The following is a 25,087-nucleotide window of genomic DNA, read 5'->3' as shown; positions in this document are numbered from 1 at the left end:
TGCTTTTTTCCTAACTAATAGAAGATGTGATATCCTAAGTTAATTATCGTCACTATAAAATTAATCATGTATTTTTGTTGTTGTGACCATGTAGTAATAGAACCACGAGACAAAGTAGAAACCATGAAAAATATATACTGGTTGAAAATAAAGGAAATAAAGAAACTTTTAAATCATCCATAAAACCAACTTCACCTAGTTGAGCAAGATAACGTGCTCCCATGTGGTTTTGTCATCCTCACCATTATATTTAGAAAACTTCGGAACCTTATAAACTTAAGGATAAGCAACAACACCAAAGTAGGATGGATGTGGCTTTTGTTAGGTATTTCCCCTAATCTTTGACTCAATTCCAAATGATTCGGCAAACATTTTATGCAGATCATATTTCACCTTTGCTAAAGCTTTTTTTCATATAGGTCAAAGCTGCATATTGTGGTAGCATAGGTCCTACAGGGGTGCTAGCTACTGTTGTAGATTGCGGTTGCGACATTGGCACCAAAACAAACTGTCTTGGACCTTGGTATGCTTGTATTTGTTGTCGATGCTTTAAAAGGTGGTATGCTCATAATAGGATTAGGACATGTAGGCATTACCATCAACTCACCTCCAAGTTTAGTTTGTTGTCTAGGAAACAAATTCATCGCCACCATGCCAAATTGAGGTTGTTTTGTTGACGTTTCAAATGCGATGAGTTAATTGATGCTATTATCTTAGGATTTTCTACACTAGCAAACATACCAACATGGCCAATGGATGATGTTGGTGTATTCTTTTTAGCATTGATGGTCTCCAAAAATTATTAGCATACAATCATGTTTTCCTCGATGATATGATAACTAAGAACGACTAGTCGACTATGTATTCATGAGTAAAAGATTCACTTACATGAATGTATACATTTTTCTCGCATGTAGAAGAGGAACGCGATCTCATTAACATTAGGAACACATCGTGTGTGCCCTTGGCGATATTACCTTGACAATCTTTGTTGAAGTTGGTGAGGAACTTGTCCATGTATTCCTCTTCAAGTTTCTTCTTGTATGCTTCATATGTCTGGTGGTGCTCTTCAAACAATTCATCAAAGCTAGGCTTGGTGATGTTTTTGGTGTTGATACCTATGGGCTTTAGGACCTCGCTACTAGACATGATGATGTTCCTTTCGTAGCAGGGTCACCAAAAATAGGTTCACACACGAACACGTCACATGTGCCCGTGGCGATGAACACGATGCGCAAACCACGTCAAAGGGGGGGGGGGTCTTCTTGGAAGCGTGATACGCAAGACACATCAGATAGAGCTTTTGAAACCCAACATCCCACACTCCAAAGTGAGACGGTGATGGACTGCCTAGGTGGCCTCCTCTTGGACCTTGTATTCGTTGTCGCAACGAAGTAGACGATAACGAAGAAGAAGAAGAAGCAAAAACTAGAGCTAGAAGAAAAGTGCAAAATAATATAATAGATTGATTTGTGTGATTGTGTGTTGGATACCTCAATCAGCTATATACCCTCTATTTTATAAGGAGTAAAAGTGATCTTGTCATGTTGAAAACTAATATGACACTTATTATTATGCTGCTTTATAAAAAATCTTATATTGAGTCAGAACTGGTGTGGGCCCAATTTAAACATCTAACACCTAGCTTACTATATATACATACTATTCTCTATGCCCTAGTATATAAGGCGTAATCGGTTCTATTTCAAAGACCAAGAAATATATTTAGTTCTCTTAAGCAACATAAGTACTACTGCAACGATGTATATATGTTTAGAGAGAGCACACCTTATATTGTGGGACTAAAATAAAAGTGGTTACATCTTATATAGTACTCCCTATGTTCGAAAATAGTATTTATTTTAACTCTTGATTTTTATATCTATATTCAACTGGATGATGAATGAACGTGTGTGTATATATGTAGGGTGAGGCTATTGGGAGTCATGCACCACTGCATGGGTCCATTCCTTGCATGCACATAGTTTGTTTCCATTTGCATGCGTGAAAAATTAGAAAGTGTATCCCTTAACTGTTGCATGCATGGAAACAAAAAATTGATTTGAATGCTTTATTGCTTCCATAAATATAGGACCTCTATAACAGACATGCAGCTATACTCGTTAGAAACATTTTATGAAATATACTGATACTAACTATGCTACACAGTGTAGGTATTTATGCAATATGGTAGGTTGTGTAAAAAATTAGTTTTCTGCTGCATGTGCGCAAATTTAGGATGTCAATAATGTGCGTTGAGAGAAAAATGGATTGACATGTATGGAAACAAAAAAATCTGATTTTAATGTTTTATTTTGTCCATAAAATAGGATCTCTACAACATCAATGCAGTTAGGCTCGTTGAAACCAGTTTATGACATATACTGATACTAATTATGCTACACTGTGTAGATATTTATGCAGTGTGTTACATCGCGTAAAAAACTTGTTTCTTGCTACACGCGCATGAATTTTGAATGATACGGAAACAAAAAAATCTGATTTAAATGCTTTAATTCATCCATAAAAGTAGGATCTTGACAACATTTATGCAGGTAGGATTGTTAGGACCAGTTTATGACATATACTGACACTAATTATTCTACACAGTATAGATATTTATGCACTGTGGTAGAACACGAAAAAAATCTATTTACTGCTGCATGCGTACAAATTTAGGATGACGAGAATGTGCGTTGAAAGGCATAGAAACAAAAAAGCTAATTTAAATGCTTAATTTCCTCCATAAATATAGGATCTCTCCAATAGCCATGCATCTAGGCTCGTTAGAACTAGTTTATGATATACGCTGAGACTAATTATGCTACACGTCGAATGTAGTTATGCAATGCGGTACACTGTGTGTAAAATATGTTTACTATTGCATGCATAAAAATTTGGGATGATAAGAATGTGAGTTGAAAGGAAATGAATTGGCATGTATGAAAACCAAAAAAATATGATTTTCAATGTTTTATTTTGTCTATAAATATAGGATCTCTCCAACAGTCATGCAGTTAGGCTCGTTAAAACCAGTTTATGATATATACGGATACTAATTATGCTACATGTCGTAGGTATTTATGCATTATGGTACGCTACGCAAAAATCAACACACGTTTACATAAAATGTGAATAGAAATATCATAAACATACAAAAAATAGAAAGAGAGCCATGAACTGACAATGTATCATAAAAACATATTGATGTTGGCATAAATATGTATACAAGATAGCATAAAAACAGGGTCGTCGATCTGCCACCGCTCGCCGCCTAGGGAAGTCCGTCGTCGTCGCTCGCGTCTAGGGAAGGTCGATGTCGTCGCGGGAGGGGGGACGCCAGCGGGCGCCACTCCAGGGCGCGCGCCTCCGAGGAGCCGACATCGTGCGCGCGCCTCTGGGATCCGCCGCCGCTGCTGCCGAAGCCTACTACGCCTCGCTTAACCGGCGTCACCATCGGGCCTAGGGTGCGTTGCCGCCACTCGTCCGGTTCAGGAGCGCCGTTGGTGCTTGCCCACCCGCCATAGGAACGTCACCGCCGGTCACCCGCCTCGGCGCGCCACCGCCGCTAGCCCCCGGGATCAGCGCTGCTCACACGCCCGAGAGAACCGCCACCACCGCTAAAACCTAATCACTAGCGGCCTGGGGTCTTTTATAGCCGTCTGAACCTGGTGCGGCTAAATCGGATGGCACCGTTTGAGACAGAGCTTCTTTATTTTAGGACAGAGGGGAGTACAACTTAACCATCCACCAAACCGATCAATGGACACGCGTCGTTTTAACAATGGCGCAGGGTGCGTTGAAAGTGATCTACTGTGCTCTAATTTTGACAAAGAAAAAGAGAGAGACAAGCACGCAAGAATGAACACAAGGCAACAATTAAGTTGTTCTGGATAATTGAGTTGTCCACAGCCAGGCTCATCCAGTTAGTTAAAGAAGCGGGTTCGTGTCACAGTCAGAAAAGCCATGCACGAAAGTTTAATCCTGTCCCTGCAGATTGGCGCAGCAATCACGCCATTAATATGTGATGGTGGGCAAACCTTTAATTTGTCCGGAGAGATTCGCACCCAGCCTCACGTGAGCTTGTATACGTACTGCACTCAAATCTGGTCTCTCTCACGACAAATGATGGTAGCATCACTAGGGCTGACTGATCTGAATTCTGAACAACACTAACAAACAGTTGAGAGTTGAGACTAAACCCACTATGGCGCTCCATGCATGCGTGTGCATGCAATTTGTATAGCTTGTTAAGCTCTAGTCGTAATGGGATTTGTACAATGATGCCTCCCCCTTCCCCCACCACAAGGGTTTCAATCCATTCATTTCCTTTTGGTAGTGGCCTAGTGGGATCGGACGGAGACGACTGCTGCTGCTAGCTAGCTGTGTCCACAGGACCACAAGGGTCACAAGTGCACTGCAGGTATTGGTCTAATAACGGAGGAGGACGGCCACCAGCTGCATGTACTTTGCTTTTGGGGTGGTCTACTTCTCTTCTCTTCTCTTCTCTCAGGTATCGCTAGCCAGTTCTTCTTGTGAAACCTGACTTCTGAGAGTCAACTTGATCAGAGGCTGCATGCAGGGGGCTTGAGTTGAGTTGAGGATAGACGATAGAAAAGAAGAGGCATTTCAGCGTATCTGCGCAGGGCCGGCCGGGCCGGGGGGGCAGCTCCAACATGCGTCGCTTTCGGCGAGATTTGAGGATCTGGAATGCATTTCTCTGTCTTCTCCAGCAAAAAGCACCCACCCCGGCCGGTCCATCGTTTCTCTTTCAATCGCTGACGAGGAAGCCGCTTCGTCCCGCCTGGCTTCAGCAGGAACAGGGTCCATCGACAGCCGCAGTTCGGTTTCGGTGCTTGCTGCCATCATGTTTATTTAGGTATGGAGTATACTTGTCAAATCGTGAGCCCCTGAATCCGTTCCGCCGTGGTCCAACTGATCAGCTGCGTCGCGTTTATTTGACCAGCTTTGTGGGCGGGGGGTCCAGTAATCTCAACACGGTCATAATGGAAGATCCTTCAGTTTCGTAATGGAGACGGCAGGCAACACATCGTACGCGCGCCGGGCAAATTTTCAACGTGATTAGATGGCTACTAGTACTATTAACCATATGCATGCATGCATGCATGCATGCATGCAGTGTTACTTCGGAATGGCCAATCAGAAACATACGCAACTTTTGTTTTGGCCTGCAGTCCTAACTTATTACACACTCACTCCTAACTTACTATATATCCCAATAAATAGTACTTCGGCCCCTGTTCCAAACCTCTAAAACTAATTGTTAGTCAACTAATAACACTAGTAGAAAAAGAGCTCTAGACCTACGGTGGAGTTTAATTTTTACATACGGTTTTAGTTATCAAGCGCTAGTGCTATTTCTAGCTAGTGGGATCCACTAGAAATCTTTTTTTTATCTTGAATTTTTTGAGTTTTCCAAATGACATCGTATGAAAAAACCACCAACATAGAAAGTCGCAGATATCTAAAAGTTATGAAATTTTGTAGTTGACAGTTTTTTTATTTGAAATCATTTTGGCTCTCAAAAAATTGCAACTAAATTTGTCAAATTAAAAATGCAAATTTTGCAAACGAACTCGGATGGAAAAGTATGATAATAAAAAGTCGTAAAACTTTAAAAGTTATGAAACTTTGTAGTTGACAACCTTTTCATTTGAATTCCTTTACAACCTTAAATAGTAAATTTATACTCATATTGTTCTAATATGTGGGCAACAAAACTGCAATATAGATATGAAGTAAGTGATATGCGGAGTAAATGCCCCTCCCCTAATAAAAATATTTTTTATTGTTTTTAAAACATATTTTATGTTTCCTAGAAAAGATTTTCACCGGCGGTTTTATTACCTTGACCGTCAGTGGAAATCGATTTCCACTAGCGGTTCTCAGTTACCCACATGTATAAATATTTTTTTCTATTGGTCCTTAGCAGTCGCGGTTCTGAAAAACACCAGTACAAATGTGTTCACAACCGTCTGTATAGAGTCTATGTACTAGTGTAAGTTGTTAGCTGATTTTAGCTAGGTAGAGCATCTAGCTATTTGAGATATATATAACTAACAATTAACTGGTCAATTACCTGGTCCATTCTAAATCTCTAATCAATTTTAGCTGTTGTCTATTTGTTTTAGAAGTTCGGATTACATGGCCTTAGCTACTCCTCAAGCAACACCACTCGTGACCCAACACTCGCAATAACATTACCCCTCATTTGAGTTGAGGCTCACATTAAGGTCATCATTAATTTCAATTAAAGCTTTGTCCTTAATCAAACTAAATGAGCTAGATCAAGTTAACCCAGCTACATGTTTCAAAGTTGGTTAATCCTAGCGAAACATCTAGACGCGCGAGAGTAATTAAGTTTAACTCTCTAAGGTTATCTCCAGCAGATCTTTTATTCCACATTCCATGTCTTCTTCCCTATTTCAAACTTTACTTTCACTACCGGAATCGAGCGCTTTGTCGTGTTTGCCGAGTGTGACACTCGATAAAGAGAGCTCGGCGAACAGTACATCGGCAACGGCTTCTTTGTCGAGTACTTTTTATCGGGCACTCGACAAAGACTCCAGTCGGTACTCGGCAAAGAAAAGCGGCCGTCACGGCGCCGGGTAACGGAGACAGTGCCTTTGCCGAGTGTCACCTAATACACTCGGCAAAAAAGTTACCTCTTTGCCGAGTGTCTACATGGATACTATAAAATTATTTATAGTATATATACTACATTTATATAACCACATGTACACCAACTACATACCTAAATGTTTCGATAGCATATACACTACATGTATATTAAATTTTCAATAGCATGTAATTTCGTATAGATCAACCATATGCATATACTAAAAATGTATACCTTAGCGGAGATAGCCGGAGCGACAGGTTTGGCGACCAGGCGGAGGTCGGGACGGCCCGACAGCGGTTGCCGAGGCGACGGGGTTGGTGGGCCGGTGGCGGGGGAGATGGCCGGTGTCGGGGACCATAATTAGGGGTACCCTCAAGACTCCTAATTCTCAGCTGGTAACCCCCATCAGCATAAAGCTGCAAAGACCTGATGGGTGCGACTAAGTCAGGGATCAGTCCATTCGAGCGACTCGATCACGCCTCGCCCGAGCCTAGCCTCGGACAAGGGCAGCCGACCCCGGAGGATTTCCATCTCGCCCGAGGCCCCCCTCCAACGGCGAACATATTTCCGGCTCGCCCGAGGCCCTGCCTTCGCTAAGAAGCAACCCTGACTAAATCGCCGCACCGACCGACCAAGTCGCAGGAGCATTTAATGCAAAGGTGGCCTGACACCTTTATCCTGACGCGCGCCCCCCTGCAGAGCCGAAGTGACCGTCGTCACTTCGCCGCTCCACTGACCGGCCTGACAGAAGGACATCGCCGCCTGCGCCACTCCGACTGCGGTGCCATTTGATAGAGTGAGGCTAACAGGCAGTCAGGCCCCGCCGGAGGTACCATAGGAAGCTCCGCTTCACCCGACCCAGGGCTCGGACTCGGGCTCAGCCCCGGAAGACGGCGAACTCCGCTCCGCCCGACCTAGGGCTCGGACTCGGGCTAAGTCCCGGAAGACGGCGAACTCCGCTCCACCCGACCCAGGGCTCGGACTCGGGCTAAGTCCCGGAAGACGGCGAACTCCGCTCCGCCCGACCCAGGGCTCGGACTCGGGCTAAGTCTCGGAAGACGGTGAACTCCGCTCCGCCCGACCCAGGGCTCGGACTCGGGCTAAGTCCCAGAAGACGACGAACTCCGCTTCGCCCGACCCCAGGGCTCGGACTCCGCCCTGGCCTCAGCCGACGACCTCCGCCTCGCCCGACCCAGGGGCTCGGACTCGGCCTCGGCCACGGAAGACAGACTCGACCTCGGCTTCGGAGGAGCCTCCGCATCGCCCAACCTAGGGCGCAGGCCAGCCACGTCAACAGGAGGCGCCATCATCACCCTACCCCGAGCTGACTCGGGCCACAGGGAACCAGACCGGTGTCCCATCTGGCTAGCTCCGCCAGATAGGCAATGATGGCGCCCCGCATGCTCTGTGACGACGGCGGCTCTCAGCCCCCTTACGGAAGCAAGAGGACGTCAGCAAGGACCCAACCGCTCCGACAGCTGTCCCTCCGCCAGGCTCCATCGCTCCTCCGACGGCCACGACATCACACCAGCTGGGAGCCAAAATCTCTCCGGCTGCCACGACGGCATGTACTTAGGGCGCTAGCTCTCCCCCGCTAGACACGTAGCACTCTACTACACCCCCATTGTACACCTGGATCCTCTCCTTACGCCTATAAAAGGAAGGACCAGGGCCCTCTTAGAGAAGGTTGGCCGCGAGGGGACGAGGACGAGACAGGCGCTCGCTTGGGGCCGCTCACTCCCTCTCCCGCGTGGACGCTTGTAACCCCCTACTGCAAGCGCACCCGACCTGGGCGCGGGACGAACACGAAGGCCGCGGGATTCCCACCTCTCTCACGCCGGTCTCCGGCCGTCTCGCTCTCCCCCCTTCGCGCTCGCCCTCGCGCTCGACCCATCTGGGCTGGGGCACGCGGCGACACTCACTCGTCGGCCCAGGGACCCCCGGTCTCGAAACGCCGACAGTTGGCGCACCAGGTAGGGGCCTGCTGCGTGTTGACGAACAGCTTCTCGTCAAGCTCCAGATGGGCAGTCTCCAACAACCTCTCCAACCTGGGACGGTGCTCCGTTTCGGGAGTCTTGAGTTCATGTCTCTCGACGGCGGCTACGACATGATACTCCTTCCACCGCCGCGCGACGACGATAATGGCGGCCAACAACCTGCCCGCCGGCGGCGGAATCGACGACGTCTTCCCCGCGTGGTGGAAGAACGACCTTCGAGCTCATCCTGCCCTTTCCCCCGCCGACGGAGGGGAAGGCAGGGCGACCAAGGCCAAGCAGGAGGCAGCGCCTCGTTGGCTGTTGAGCGAGCTGACAGCACCGGCACCCCAACGAGGGGCGCACCGGGTATCGACTTCGCGCCTGAGTCGAAGACGAGCGCCGTCTCCCCGCGACACGCCCATCCCGAGCAAGCGGACGACGCCAGCGCGCTCGCGGAGAGCTTGCTGGACGTCACCCTCGCGCCTGAGACGATGGTGCAGTCAGTCCCCGACGTGACTTCATCGCCGCTCGTCGACCAAAAGGTACCGACCGATTCCCATCCTACGTCATTTGGATTCAGCCTCAACCCGCCTAGCGACCTCGCTTTGGCGGACGCTCTCGTAGAGGCGAGTCCAAACCCTCTGGGGTTTCGCATGCGGTCGCCTTGGGACCGGCTGACGGACGTCTCGACCTACGGGCCCTCTGGGTCCGAGGAAGACGACGGGCCCAACATCTGTTGGGATTTCTCTGGACTTGGCAACCCCAGTGCCATGCGGGACTTCATGACCACATGTGACTACTGCCTTTCCGACTGTTCCGACGGTAGCCGCAGCCTCGGCGACGAGGACTGTGGCCCAAGCCACGAATGTTTCCACGTCGATCTAGGGGGTCCCTCCGAAGGAAATCATCTCGGCATGCCGGAGGACGGTGATCTCCCTAGGCCAGTGCCCCGCGTCGACATCCCACGGGAGCTAGCTGTGGTCCCCGTTCAGGCGGGGGGGCATGACCCACAGCTCGAGCAAATCCGCGGGGCGCAGGCCAGGTTCGACGAGGGAGCAGGGGCGCTTGAGCCGATCCGCCGGGACGTCGGGCAGGCATGGGTGGGCCAACCCCCGGCCGGAGAAATACGTCATCTGCCCTAGGGTTTCCAGCACCGCGTCGCCGACGACGCCAGGGTCAGGCTGCCACCCGCATCTAGTGGTGTCGGCCAGGACCTGGCTGCCGCAGCGATGCTTCTCCGCGCGATGCTGGAGCCATCAACCACCGAGGGCCGGTGAATCCAGGGGGAGCTCAAGAATCTCCTGGAAGGCGCCACGGTCCGACGGGCCGAGAGCTCTGCCTCCCGAAGGCAGGGATACTCCTCGGAACCTCATGCCGCGACTTCCCGATTCATGCGGGAAGCCTCGGTCTACACTGGGTGCACGCGCAACACCGCGCCTGCGGCCCCGGGTCGCCTCGGCAACGAGCACCATCACCGCGACCGTCGGCCCCGCCTCGACGAGAGGGTGCGCCGAGGCTACCACCCCAGGCGTGGGGGACGCTACGACAGTGGGGAGGATCGGAGTCCCTCGCCCGAACCGCCCGGTCCGCAGGCCTTCAGCCGGGCCATCCGACGGGCACCGTTCCCGACTCGGTTCCGACCCCCGACTACTATCACAAAGTACTCGGGGGAGACGAGACCGGAACTGTGGCTTGCGGACTACCGCCTGGCCTGCCAACTGGGTGGAACGGACGACGACAACCTCATCATCCGCAACCTCCCCCTGTTCCTCTAGGACACCGCTCGCGCCTGGCTGGAGCACCTGCCTCCGGGGCAGATCTCCAACTGGGACGACCTCATCCAAGCCTTCGCCGGCAATTTCCAGGGCACATATGTGCGCCCCGGGAATTCCTGGGATCTCCGAAGCTGCCGGCAGCAGCCGGGAGAGTCTCTCCGAAACTACATCCGGCGATTCTCGAAGCAGCGCACCGAGCTGCCCAACATCACCGACTCGGATGTCATTGGCGCGTTCCTCGCCGGCACCACCTGCCGCGACCTGGTGAGCAAGTTGGGTCGCAAGACCCCCACCAGGGCGAGCGAGCTGATGGACATCGCCACCAAGTTCGCCTCCGGCCAGGAGGCAGTCGAGGCTATCTTCCGAAAGGACAAGCAGCCCCAGGGCCGCCCACCGGAAGATGCTCCCGAGGCGTCGACTCAGCGCGGCGCCAAGAAGAAAGGCAAGAAGAAGTCGCAAGCGAAACGCGACGCCGCCGACGCGGACCTTGTCGCTGTCGCCGAGTACAAGAACCCTCGGAAACCCCCCGGAGGTGCCAACCTCTTCGACAAGATGCTCAAGGAGTCGTGCCCCTATCATCAGGGGCCCGTCAAGCACACCCTTGAGGAGTGCGTCATGCTTCGGCGCCACTTCCACAGGGCCGGGCCACCCGCGGAGGGTGGCAGGGCCCGCGACGATGACAAGAAGGAAGATCACCAAGCAGGAGAGTTCCCCGAGGTCCGCGACTGCTTTATGATCTACGGTGGACAAGCGGCGAATGCCTCGGCTCGGCACCGCAAGCAAGAGCGCCGGGAGGTCTGCTCGGTGAAGGTGGCGGCGCCGTTCTACCTAGACTGGTCCGACAAGCCCATCACCTTCGACCAAGCTGACCACCCCAACCACGTGCCGAGCCCGGGGAAATACCCGCTCGTCGTCGACCCCGTCATCGGCGACGTCAGGCTCACCAAGGTCCTTATGGACGGAGGCAGCAGCCTCAACATCATCTACGCCGAGACCCTCGGGCTCTTGCGTGTCGATCTGTCCTCCGTCCGAGCAGGCGCTGCGCCCTTCCACGGGATCATTCCCGGGAAGCGCGTCCAGCCCCTCAGACGACTCGACCTTCCCGTCTGCTTCGGAACGCCCTCCAACTTCCGAAGGGAGACTCTGACGTTCGAGGTGGTCGGGTTCCGAGGAACCTACCACGCGGTACTAGGAAGGCCATGCTACGCGAAGTTCATGGCCGTCCCCAACTACACCTACCTGAAGCTCAAGATGCCGAGCCCCAACGGGGTCATCACCGTCGGCCCCACGTACAAGCACGCGTTCGAATGCGACGTGGAGTGCGTGGAGTACGCCGAGGCCCTCATCTCCGACTTGGAAAGCCTCTCTAAGGAGGCGCCAGACGTGAAACGTCATGCCGGCAACTTTGAGCCAGTGGAGACGGTTAAGGCCGTCCCCCTTGACCCCAGCAGCGACGCCTCCAAGCAGATCCGGATCGGCTTCGGGCTCGATCCCAAATAGGAAGCAGTGCTCGTCGACTTCCTCCGCGCGAACGCCGACGTCTTCGCGTGGAGTCCCTCGGACATGCCCGGCATACCGAGGGATGTCGCCAAGCACTCGCTGAATATTCGGGCCAGAGCCCGACCCGTCAGGCAGCCTCTGCGCCGATTTGACGAGGAGAAGCGCAGAGCCATAGGCGGGGAGATCCACAAGCTAATGGCGGCGGAGTTCATCAAAGAGGCGAAAAGCGCCAAGCTCAATCCTGGTCTTGGGGTTTATCATCTCCAGGCGGGGCATCGAAGCCCACCCGGAGAGGATTGCGACCATCGCACAGCACCCCGAGCCCTTGTTGGGGGCACCCGGGGGTACACGCACCCCCGGGAAGGATCGCTTGTCATCACCAAAGTTCTGAAGCTCGGAACGTACAAGTTGGCCAACAGTCAGGGCGAGGTCTACGACAACGCTTGGAACATCCAACGGTTACGTCGCTTCTACCCTTAAGATGTTTTTAAGTTGTTCGTATACCTCGCTCCCACGCAAGTCTTAGTCGTCAAGGAAGGGTCAGCCTCGCCTCGGCAGAGCCTGACCCTCCCTCGGGGGCTAAAAAGGGGGGAACCCCCCTTTATCGCTCTGCGTCAAGATTGGGGAACCCCTCTACGTCCAAAATTTTCAATCAAAAAGGCTTTTACGTTCCCCCGGCTATGTCAGAAGCAGGACCCCAAGGAGCGAACGTGGGTGCATGTAAGTGGCAAGGCCGACCGAGCCGAGGTACTCCCATGCCTCCGGGTTAGGGACATCTCACTCGTCACCCGTCACGAAAAGTGACCCCTACTTGGGGAAGCCACCCTGCTACTGACAGGCGAAGCCGGGCACGCAAAATAAAAGGAAAAGGAGTACGACTTCATGCAACGGTAACAAAGTGTTCAGGCCTCAGCGGCCGCAGAAAGACACACGCGCATCCAACAGAAACTGTTCCAACAAGTTAGGCGTCGCCTTGGGAAGGAGCTGCGCCTTCAGCTCCGTCCCCACCTTCAACGAGGTCCATCTCAGCTTCCGGCGACGGCGTAGGTGGGAGGATCTCCGCCTCAAAGGTGGTCGCCAGCACTGCGCTCGGACCCGCGGCGGCCGCATCGAGCCTCTGGACTTCTGCCAGGGCGGCTTCATCTTCGTCGGGAAGGCAATACCCCTCGCTAACCCGCTCCAGGTCCACAACATAGTGGGAAGCGAGCACGGCGAAGGCCCGCCTGACGCCGTGGTGTAGCGCCTCACGGAGTCTGCCGCGCACATGATCGCCCAAGACTTGGAGGCGACTTTGAGGGGAGCTTCCTGAGGGAACGTCGCCGAAGCCAAGGATCCGGTAAACGTCCGAGACGGCTTCGGACATGGCCGCATGGTCAGCCTCCCTCTGCTCGGCCGCCCCGGCAAGCGCCTCGGCAAGTGCCTTGGCGGACTCATCAAGGGCGGACTCGAGCTCTGCGAACAGCCAGAAGAAAGATCTCAAACACAAGCAGAGGAAACAAACAGGAACGAAAACCAAGGATGGCCAAGGCGTACCTCCGGCTCGGGCATGCTGCTCCGAGGCTGCGACCTGGGCTACGGCTAAGTCGGCTGCAAGGGTTTCGGCCCGGCTTTCGGCCTCGGCAGCCCGGCCCCGAGATTGGTCCCGCTCCTCGACGACCCGGTCGAGCTCCGACCGCTGCCGTTGCGCTTCTACGCGCGCCGCGGCCGCCTCCACGCGCGCCGCTGCTGCCTCGGCTCTCAGGTCGGTGCAGAGCAACTGGAGGTCCGCTACCTCGGCACCCTGCTGAGAAAGGCGCGCAGTAGCCCCGGCGAGCGAGGTCCTCAGGGATCGCAGCGAGCCCCAGACGTCGACCTCGCGGCGGATGAACGACGACTTGGCGGCGCTCCGATCCGTCAGACCCTGAGGGAAGGAAGCGGGGCGTCACGAAGAACGCCTCGGTCACAGAAGAGAAAAGGTATGCCTGAAACCGTTACCTGGAGGATTTTGGGGATGTCCCTGCAGAAAACCTCCAGCGACGACCGGAGCGACCCCACCGTTGCTTCAGCACACTCGCGGAGCTCATCCCAGGACTGGTCCTCCCGTTCATCGTTGAGAACGAAGACGGGGTCCGAGGCCTCACGGGTCCGGAACCGGAGCAACTGGCGCCGGCCCTCGGAGCTCTGCCGCACAGCGACGAGGCTACCGCCCGGCGGGACGGATTGCGTCTCCACGCCCCCCTCTTCCGAGGCACCAAGCGCCGACGCATCAGCCGTCTCAACGTCGGCAGCAACCGATCGCTCTCCGACGGGGGCGGCGGCGACTTCAGTAGCGGCAGGCGCCGGCATGGCCGGCACGTCCGATGGGCTCGGGACCACGTCAGCGTCAGCCGCCTCCCCTATCACAATGGCCGCCTCGGCAGAAGAGCCAGCCTCGGGAACCTGCTCCACAGCGACCGGTGCCGCCTGAGCCCCCTGCGGTGGAACGCCTTGCGAGAAGGTCGGCTGGACGGCAAGGCCTAGAGCGGCGCTGGCCATGCAAGCCGGCGCCGTCTTAAGGGCCTTCCGGGGTGCTAGGTCGGTCAGGCCATGGCTCCGCTTGCTGAGGGAAAAAGGAAAATCACGGCCGGGACATATGAATGAAAAGCCAGGATGAAGACATTACGAGATACTTACCCGCTCCGGGCCATGATCAACCGTGCCTGGGGGGAAGTCTCTTGGACCTCGACCACCGGAACCACCGTCGAGGTCCACTTCGCCGGCAGCTTCGACACCACCCTTGCTTTGAGCGCCCTGGACGCCCGGGGGGCGGACTGCCCAGGCACTGTCACGGCGACCTGAGGGTCGCTCCCCTGCGCTGTCGGCGCGGGCGGTGGCTCTCGAGGAGCAGACGCTCCAGCCTGGCCCCCCGGGGTCGCCTCAGCTCTTCCAGCCGAGGGGTCTGGTACCCTCTCGGATTGCCCCCGCCCCTCGGGCTAGGACCTCGGCGTCCCGACCCCAGGGACTGACGGCATCAACCCGCTCGGGGGCTGGTTTGACGGCTCCTGGCCAAACCCCAAGCCGGGGCTAAGGCCGAGGCGTGCAGCCATGTCGTCCTCCTCGTCATCATCTTCATCATCATCGTCGTCGTCGGGCGTTTCCGGCGACGGCTCCCTCGGGAGCCCCTCCCTCTCCTACCGGCGACGAAGCTTCTCCAAGGCATCTCGAGCCCGCCTCCGCTCACGGGCCCAGGCCTTCTCCGCGTCCTTCTTCTTCTTCTTCTCCTCCGCGGCGACCCGCCGCGCTGCTCGGTCCACCGCATCATGTGGGACCCGTGGCAGGGAAGGCTTGTGCCACCCCACCTCCTGAAGAAGGGGGAAAACCCAACCGTAAGAACCAGGAGCAACCCGATGCAAGAGGAAGGAAGAAGCGGACACTCACCAGAGTCACGCACCCTTGGTCTGGGCGCATCAAAAGTTGGGAGTAGGCGGTGGGGTCCGGCTTCCCCAACGCGACGGACACCCGCCCGTGGAGGGCGTCGAAGGGAAGAGGATCAGAGGACATCCGCGAGCCCTCCAAGTTAGCCTCCGGTGTCATCTCCCAAAGCGACAGCCGTCGCTCCGCCAAGGGAAGCACCCTCCGACGGTGGATGGCGGCAATCACTCCCGCAGCGGTGAGTCCCCCCTTCCGCAACGCCTCCAAGGCCTGGAGAAGGGGTTCGAGGTTCTTCTGTCTTTCGTGCGGGGTCCCGTGGCGCCAAGCGTCGGCGGCAGTGGTGACTACTCGCTGGGAGAACGGCGGGAGCAACTCGCCGTCATTCCGGAGGTAGAACCACCGGCGCTGCCACCCCTTGTTCGAGGACGCGAGGATGGCAGGAATATACAGCGACGCCCGCGACTGCCTCAGCAGGAGGGTGCAGCCGCCGGCCCGCACCGCTGCGCGGACTTTCCTCTCCCCCGTCGGCGAGGCAAAAAGCTCCGCGAAAAAGAGATGGGTCCACAAATCCCAATGGGGGCGATCCCCAAGTACCCCTCGCACACCGCTACGAAGATGGCGGCCTGCGAGATGGAGTTGGGGGTGAGGTTGTGCAACTCCACCCCGTAGTGGTGCAGGATCGCCCGCATAAAGCGGCCCACCGGCACACCGAATCCCCGCTCGTGGAAGGAGACGAAGCTCACGATGTACCCCGGCGGTGGGGACGGAGCGGCTCCGCCCATGGGAGGAATCCATTCCGGTCGCTGCTCATCGGTGAGAGGGTGAAGTAAACCCTTGCCAACCAGATCCTCCAGATCACTCGCCGTCACCGTAGAAAAAGGCCATGGATCGCGCGGCGAGATGATGGTCACCCGGTCAGCCATCACCGAGCGGAAGGGATGGTGGCGCAAGGGGCAGGAAGGGCGGTTTCCTCTTCTCTGGCTAAGTCTCTCGGGTTACGAAAACCTAAGGAGGCAGGAAGCGGAGCAAAGAACCGTCACCAGACCCTCTCCCGGGTATATAAAGACCAAGGCGAGACCGGTTCAAACGTTCCGCCCGGACCGGACGCGGGATTCGAAAACGCAAAGCGAACAGCCGTTCCCCGGACGACTCGCGCACGCGCAACGGTCGCCCCGCCAACCACTCGCCCCGTCGCATTAACTCCGCGGCGGGATAGGCGGCGCCTCTGGCAGGAGAAGCGGGCGACGCTTCGCCTTCGCCATAATGACCGCGCCAGTAAAGGTACGCCGCGTCGTTCGATTTCGTATCCTTTTCCTTTTTTCCTCTTTCTCTCTCTCTTGCAACAGGGACCGGGAAAGGGGGATACCCCGAAAAGGGTCCTTCCCCGTGAAGGAACCAGGCTCCGAGCCTTCCTACTGATCAGAGGTTCGAAGGCTGGCCCCCCGAAGGGTTCGACAGCCGCCTCAGATCGCGTGGGCCCTACACCCACTACTGGTCAGAGGTTCGAAGGCCGGCCCCCCGAAGGGTTCCACGGCCGCCTCAGGCTACTCGGGCTCCGTGCCCATTACTGATCAGGGGTTCGAAGGCTGGCCCCCGAAGGGTTCACAGCCGCCTCAGACGCCGAGCGAGGGATGACCATGGGTACGTTCGATACATAACCAAGGCTCGGGCTGCGCTCCCGAGGTACCCTAGGACATTTCCGAGACCAGCGGGAGCGATCTTGTAACGGAATCCCATCAGAGGGAGGCATCGAGCCCTCGGACCCCGTCGCCAGGGGACCGGGTCCGGCAGATCACCCGCAGGTACTTTTGGGCGTGCCTCTGGGCCCCTAGCCGACCCCTAACGAATGGGGCACGGACGTCCACTCGGATTACCCGCTTGCAGCTCACCGGAGGCACCATGTTCGGCGCCCATCGAGGGCAACATGGCGCTTTCCCCCCTCCTCCTTGCGGAAAGGCGACGCAGGGGCGTATGTAAAAAAGCCGAGTCTGTCCCTGATCGCCCTCTCGCCCTGTGCAGAGGCTCGGGGGCTGCTCTCGCAAACCCGGCTCCGGCCGAACCGTTGACAGCGTCAACATACCAGCCCGAGAACTTGGGACCCGACCGTACACCCGGGCTACGGCCAGCTCGCATGAGGGAACAACCAGACCAGCCGAAGCATTACGCGAGGCATTAAGACCTCGGAGGAGTGAAACCACTCCTCCGAGGCCTCGGGGGCTACACCCGGCGGGTGCGCTCTCGCGCACCCACCGGAACAAAACGCAACCGAGAAAGGCTGGTCCCCTTGCAAAAAAGTGCGACGAAAGCCTCCAAGCGAGTGCTAACACTCCCTTCGAGGCTCGGGGGCTACTGTCGGGGACCATAATTAGGGGTACCCTCAAGACTCCTAATTCTCAGCTGGTAACCCCCATCAGCATAAAGCTGCAAAGGCCTGATGGGTGCGACTAAGTCAGGGATCAGTCCATTCGAGCGACTCGATCACGCCTCGCCCGAGCCTAACCTCGAACAAGGGCAGCCGACCCTGGAGGATTTCCGTCTCGCCCGAGGCCCCCCTCCAACGGCGAACATATTTCTGGCTCGCCCGAGGCCATGCCTTCGCTAAGAAGCAACCCTGACTAAATCGCCGCACCGACTGACCAAGTCGCAGGAGCATTTAATGCAAAGGTGGCCTGACACCTTTATCCTGACGCACGCCCCCCGGCAGAGCCGAAGTGACCGCCGTCACTTCGCCGCTCCACTGACCGGCCTGACAGAAGGACAGCGCCGCCTGCGCCACTCCGACTGCGGTGCCATTTGACACAGTGAGGCTGACAGGCAGTCAGGCCCCGCCGGAGGTACCATAGGAAGCTTCGCTTCGCCCGACCCAGGGCTCGGACTCGGGCTCAACCCCAGAAGACGGCGAACTCCGCTCCGCCCGACCCAGGGCTCGGACTCGGGCTAAGTCCCGGAAGACGGCGAACTCTGCTCCGCCCGACCCAGGGCTCGGACTCGGGCTAAGTCCCGCAAGACGGCGAACTCCGCTCCGCTCGACCTAGGGCTCGGACTCGGGCTAAGTTCCGGAAGACGGCGAACTCCGCTCCGCCCGACCCAGGGCTCGGACTCGGGCTAAGTCCCAGAAGACGACGAACTCCGCTTCGCCCGACCCCAGGGCTCGGACTTCGCCCTGGCCTCAGCCGACGACCTCCGCCTCGCCCGACCCAGGGGCTCGGACTCGGCCTCGGCCACGGAAGACAGACTCGACCTCGGCTTCGGAGGAGCCTCCGCATCGCCCAACCTAGGGAGCAGGCCAGCCACGTCAACAGGAGGCGCCATCATCACCCTACCCCGAGCTGACTCGGGCCACAGGGAACCAGACCGGCGTCCCATCTGGCTAGCTCCGCCAGATAGGCAATGATGGCGCCCTGCATGCTCTGTGACGACGGCGGCTCTCAGCCCCCTTACGGAAGCAAGAGGACGTCAGCAAGGACCCAACCGCTCCGACAGCTGTCCCTCCGTCAGGCTCCATCGCTCCTCCGACGGCCACGACATCACACCAGGTGGGAGCCAAAATCTCTCCGGCTGCCACGACGACATGTACTTAGGGCGCTAGCTCTCCCCCGCTAGACACGTAGCACTCTGCTACACCCCCCATTGTACACCTGGATCCTCTCCTTACGCCTATAAAAGGAAGGACCAGGGCCCTCTTAGAGAAGGTTGGCCGCACGGAGACGAGGACGAGACAGGCGCTCGCTTGGGGCCGCTCGCTCCCTCTCCCGCGTGGACGCTTGTAACCCCCTACTGCAAGCGCACCCGACCTGGGCGCGGGACAAACACGAAGGCCGCAGGATTCCCACCTCTCTCACGCCGGTCTCCGGCCGCCTCGCTCTCCCCCCTTCGCGCTCGTCCTCGCGCTCGACCCATCTGGGCTGGGGCACGCGGCGACACTCACTCGTCGGCCCAGGGACCCCCCGGTCTCGAAACGCCGACAGCCGGGGAGGCGAGCGCGGCGGAGGCGGCGGCGAGGGCGCGAGGAGGCGACGATGGGCGAGGGAGGAGGGCGCGGCGGCGGCGGGCGAGGGCGAGGGCATGGGGAGGCAGCGGGCGAGGGAGGCGGGCGCGACGGCGGCGGGTGAGTGAGAGAGTGAAAGGAGAAGGAGATGGCCGCGGTCTGTTAAGTTTAACTTCTTTGCCGAGTGCCCGCGATCTGGCACTCGACAAAGATTTTTTTATTAAAAAATATACTTTGCCGAGTGCCCTGGACCCGGCACTCGGCAAAGACGTCTTTGCCGAGTGCCAACTGACAAGCACTTGGCAAAGTCTGTCTTTAGGGTTTTTGAAAATCCTTTGCCGAGTGCCCCCGTCTGACACTGGGTAAAGATTACTTTGCCGAGTGCCATTCTCTGGGCACTCGGCAAAGTATTTTTTTATTTTACCAAGAAAACTTTTTGTGATATGTTCCTACACTATGTAGACCTACATGTAGCATTTTAGGACAACTATAAAAGTGTTTTCTATAACTATTTGATTTAGTTCGTTTATTTGAATTTCTTGGGAAAATGCACATTTGAACTTCAAGTCACTCCAAACTTGAAAAACCGTGCATGAAAAAATGATAGACATGTTATTTAGCATAAATTATGACCGATTTCAGGAGTGGACCGAAAACTTCGAGCACCATGCTCACTAAACATGGCCGTGAACTTGTCATCCAGTTGTTTAAAAATTGTACAAAACACAAACAAAGTCAAAAAATCATGAAACTTGTCCACATATCATGATATCATATATAGAGCCAGTGAGAATGTTTCGAGAAAGTTGTGAGGCAGTATGTGTAGAAACCTAAGTGAACTACATTGAAACTCTATGATTTCATGTGTAGGTCGCTTAGGTTTCTATACATAGTGCCTCACAAATTTCTCGAAACATTCTCAAATTTTTATCACAGCCTCTATATATGATATCATGACATGTAGACAAGTTTCATAATTTTCTGACTTTGTTTTTGTTTTATACAAATTTTAAACAACTGGATGGCAAGTTCACGACCATGTTTAGTGAGCATGGTGCTCGAAGTTTTCGGTCTGCTCCTGAAATCGGTCGTAACTTGTGCTAAATAACATGCATATCATTTTTGCATGCACCGTTTTCCAAGTTTCGAGTGACTTGCAGTTCAAATGTAAATTTTCCGAAGAAATTCAAATAAACGAACTAAATTTAATATTTATAGAAAACACTTTTATAATTATCCCAAAATGGTACATGTAGATCTACATAGTGTAGAAAAATACCACAAAAAGTTTGGTTGGCAAAATAAAAAAATAAAATATTTTTTTGCCGAGTGTCTAACGGGGGCACTCGGTAAAGCTTGCTCTGCCAAGTGTCGAACGGGGGGCACTCGACAAAGAAGATTTTTTGCCGACTGCTAGAACTCGGCTCTCGGCAAAGATAACGGCCGTCAGCTTTAGACGGCGGCTGACGGCCCTTTGCCGAGCGTTGCCGTTCGCCGAGTGTTTAACAATTGGCAAAGATGTTTTTGCCGAGTGTTTTCCTATGCCGAGAGTCCTGCTTTCGGTAAACGTGGTCGTTACCGAGAGCAGGACTTTGCCGAGTTCCCGACAAAAAATACTCAGCAACGCGCCAAGCACTCGTCGAAGAGCCGGATTCCGGTAGTGTTTGCAAACAATGTTAAACAAATAAACAGTTCCGTGTTGCATTTTACAATGCTGCTAGCTAGAGACAGTTTAATCAACACGACAAGAGCCTAACCCCGATATCCCTAATTGGTAAACGACGATGATATACTACAAACTCTCTAATCAACGCGGCTATATCACCAAAGTTTAGCTCGAACTCAGGTAAAGGTTGCACTAGTAGCATAATACCCCAATCCTCATGAACTATGGGTTAAGGAGCGGTTGACCATGCGTACCATGGTTTGCCTGTGTTGAATCTGCTCGGCGATGAAGCCATCCGGAAGAAATGGTGAAGGGTCGACTCGGTGATACGCCGTTGCTGGAGCGACCAGCGAGTGTTTAAATTATGATTGCATGAATTGATTTGAGCTGTATGTATTGTTTTGTTTGACGACCTTAGAGCAACTCTAATAGTTCTCTAAATAACTCTCTAAATCTTAAATTTAAGAAGTGAACAGAAAAATGCTTCTCCAATGGTTCTCTAAATAGACTTGCTAAATTTACTTAGTTGCTATTCAACTCTATTTACTCTCCACATTTAGCAACTCGGTAGGAACTCCCTAAATACAGTTGACGTCAATTTCTTCACACTAGCGTGATTATTTTTACCTTTCCCATACAGTGAGATAGCCAGTTATAACACACTATTTTTTCATTTTCTAGCATAATGAGGTAGCTAGGTCAAACACGTATGACGCAAGTTTCTCCTTCACCGTCGAACCTAACTTTCTCATAGGTTGCGTCACCGAACCACCACTCATCCATAATTCATATCGACCGACCTTTTTTCTTCCGCCCTCATATCCTCTGCTCTCAACCTTATTATCAGGCAGATCTCATAAGGACAGGGCCGCTAAAGCTAGATTCAAAATCGAACTACTTCCTAAATATGAGCAACTATTGGAGACTAAGTTATTTTTTACTTCCAATAGCTATTTAGCAACTTGCTAAACATGATTTTAGCAAGCTATTTTTTAGAGAACTACTGGAGTTGCTCTTATCCCTTCTCTGCTTCATCCTTTATTAATCTGAACGTGACTGTACTTCTTCCAACCTTGAGAGGCGAGACGTGGTAAGGACGCAGATCGAGCGATGATTGCTTTGCTATAGCTTTCTGGATAAATAAATAAACTTCTAGCCTGCTGATGCGTGATGCGTCGAGAACAATCAGTAGTCATCTCATCTGGCACATGTGGTAAACGAGAGCAGGGCCGGCCGGACTCTTCTTCCTAAATCCTAACTAGCTCTGCTCGATCCATCGAACCATGCATGCACGCACGCACACACAGCAGGTGAGCTAGGCGACTGAGACTAGAGTTCAACTTGTCCAAAAGGCAGCCGCACTTTTGCGTCGGGGCTGAAGGCGGCTACCCTTGTCTGCCACCACTTTGCATGCTTGTAGCACACCAGATGCATGGACGAATATGTTCGTGTCCCATGGAAAACACGAGAGGGCAAGATACTTTTCGTCCCTGGCAGATCGATGCACCTAGCTAGCAGCTGCTAGGGACTCATGTCACGTTCACTACCTCCGGCCGGGATATCACACAGTGCTGCCCTGGACTGCTGGTGAAGCCTCCAAAAAATCTCGAAACTAGAGGGGTTACTGTTGGGGTCGATACGGACGCCAAGCACTAAAACGAACCACCTGATGGTGCTCTCTACGGAGGTGCCGACAGTCCGCAGCACAGGATCAGACGGTCCGCGACCTGGCGCAGGAGCGGCTCTTCCTCTGCTTACGTCCGGATGGTCCGAGCCTAGGGCTCGGACAGTCCGCGATGGCACAGACGTCGTCTTCTTCGCAGCAGACCTAGATCTCGCCTCCCAGGAGGGACCCGTCGGGGAGGAGAGATCATATGTTGTGTCTTGGCGTCGTAAGCCACCCAAGGCGTCTCTAGTCGACGTAGTGCCGAAGAGAGGAGAAGATTTGAGGTAGATGGATGCTAAACTAGTGCTAAACTATAACTACGCCTAATACATAAGGTAAAAACGATAAGTATATTTGTGGTAGAGGGAGGCTAAACTAGTGCTAAACTAGACATTTGTCATGCAGCCAATTTTGATGTCTCTTTACATCGGCTTCAACAGACCAAAGCCCGCTGATATATAGCTGAGCTATTGAAAAGAACTAGACACCATCTAATTTGTATCTTAAGTAAGATATTAACCTATTAAAAGACAGCCCTGCTAGCTGTTTGTTTGCGACATGGATTCGAAAGCATCAGTTTCTAGTGTCACGGAACCTCCGGATATAATCATTAACCAATTCTTTGCATCTCTGTTGGACTGATGTTAAATCAGCTAATGCTAATTCATATTACTCGGGAAAAATGTTCATGGAATTTTCTCTAAATCAATCCAGGAATTAATGGAATTAGGAGGTAGGGTGGCGTACCATGCAAAAGTGGTACCAGTAAGGGATAAAGGAAATAAACAAACACGAAAGGATTCCCCATCAGCCAATTCACCTAGGTGTGCTAGAAACCGGCCTATATGTTCGTGTGTGCTTCTACCATTTTCATCAGAAAACTCTGGTATCCTTGCCCATTGTGGATATGGAACAGTGTCAAACCGGTGATCATATGGCTTTTGATATAACTGACATACTTTGGTTACACTAACTTCGAGCCTATCTCAAAATAGTCCAGTCATCTCTTCCCTAATTTTCTCCATTGCGCCCGGTGGCAGACCACCGGACCCTAGGCTGTGGGGCTCATTTGGTCGGGCATTGCTATGCCGACCTTCTTGCCGTGATCGATCGATAATGTTGACCAACCTGTGACCGTATGGTGCGCTGTGATTTAAATATGTAGGTGGCGAAATATAGTGCTACTGCGGTGTGTGATAAATTGGTGCATAGTGTGAATACTTTTTGTCCCTGGTAGATGCACCTAGGGATGAAAACGGTTTCGGAATTTTTCGGTATTCCGAAAACCGATTTCAAAATTTTTCAATCGGATTCACCGGTAACGGTATTTTTCGAAAACGGAATCGGTTTTCGGAATTTTCTATCAGAATCGGTATCAGAATCGGCGTGGTGTTTTACCGACCGTTTCCTTCGGTTACCGGTTTTTGTCGGAAATTACCGGATTTGTGTCTCAGAATTTTCCAGAATTGTGTCTCGGAATTTTTCAGAATTTTCCAGCATGTGATTTTTCGCATCGCCTGTACGCCTCTAGATAAGGATTACTTATTTTTGTATTTTTTTGTACGCCTTAAGATTTTTTTGGGATAGATGGTGTTGGAAAAGCAGTTGGGATTAACGATTTGGTCTTTTCCACACATTAGGTTTTAGGGTTTTTCTGTGAGGTTGTGAAAAACTCTTTATGTGAGCAAAAAATATTTCATAAGTAAGCATGCCATGTCAGCTAGATCGAGTGGATATTGTGAACTTTGAGTCTGTGAACTTGTGATCTTTATGAACTTGTGATACTGTGAACTTGTGATCTTTGTAAACTTGTTATATTATAAATTTGTGATTCTTGTGAACTTGTTATATTGTGAACTTGTTATATCATAAATTGTGAACTTGTGGTCTTATGATCTTTTGTCAACTTTGTTGTATTGTGAAGTTTGATATGTTTATCGATCGTATTTTAGATTTCGACCGTTACCGGTGTATTTTCCGGACTAAACTTTCGTTTCCGATATTTCCAAAATACCGATATCGTTTCCGTTTCCGGTGTTACCGTTTTTGATTTTGTTTCCGATAAAAAATACAAAAACGGTATTGGTTTTAGTGTTTACCGACCGTTTTCATCCCTAGATGCACCTAACTGCGCTAGGGACTCATGTCACGTTCACTACCTTCGGCCGGGATATCACACAGTGCTGCCCTGTACTGCTGGTGAAGCCTCCAAAAAATCTCGGATCTAGAGGGGTTATTGTTGGCGCCGATACGGGCGCCAAACACTGAAACGAACCACCTGATTGTGCTCTCTACGGAGGTGCTGACGGTCCGCAGCACAGGACCAGACGGTCCGCGACCTAGCACAGGAGCGGCTCTTTCTCTGCGTACGTCCGGACGGTCCGCGCCTAGGGCTCAGACAGTCCGGGATGGCGCAGAGCATCGTCTTCTTCGCAGCAGAACTAGATCTCGCCTCTCGAGAGGGACCCGTCGGGGAGGAGAGA

Source organism: Zea mays, chromosome 5 (genome assembly GCF_902167145.1).
Source record: "Zea mays cultivar B73 chromosome 5, Zm-B73-REFERENCE-NAM-5.0, whole genome shotgun sequence".
NCBI lineage: Eukaryota > Viridiplantae > Streptophyta > Magnoliopsida > Poales > Poaceae > Zea > Zea mays.
The sequence above is the reverse complement of the archived record's forward strand: the minus strand, read 5'-3'. Positions refer to the sequence as shown.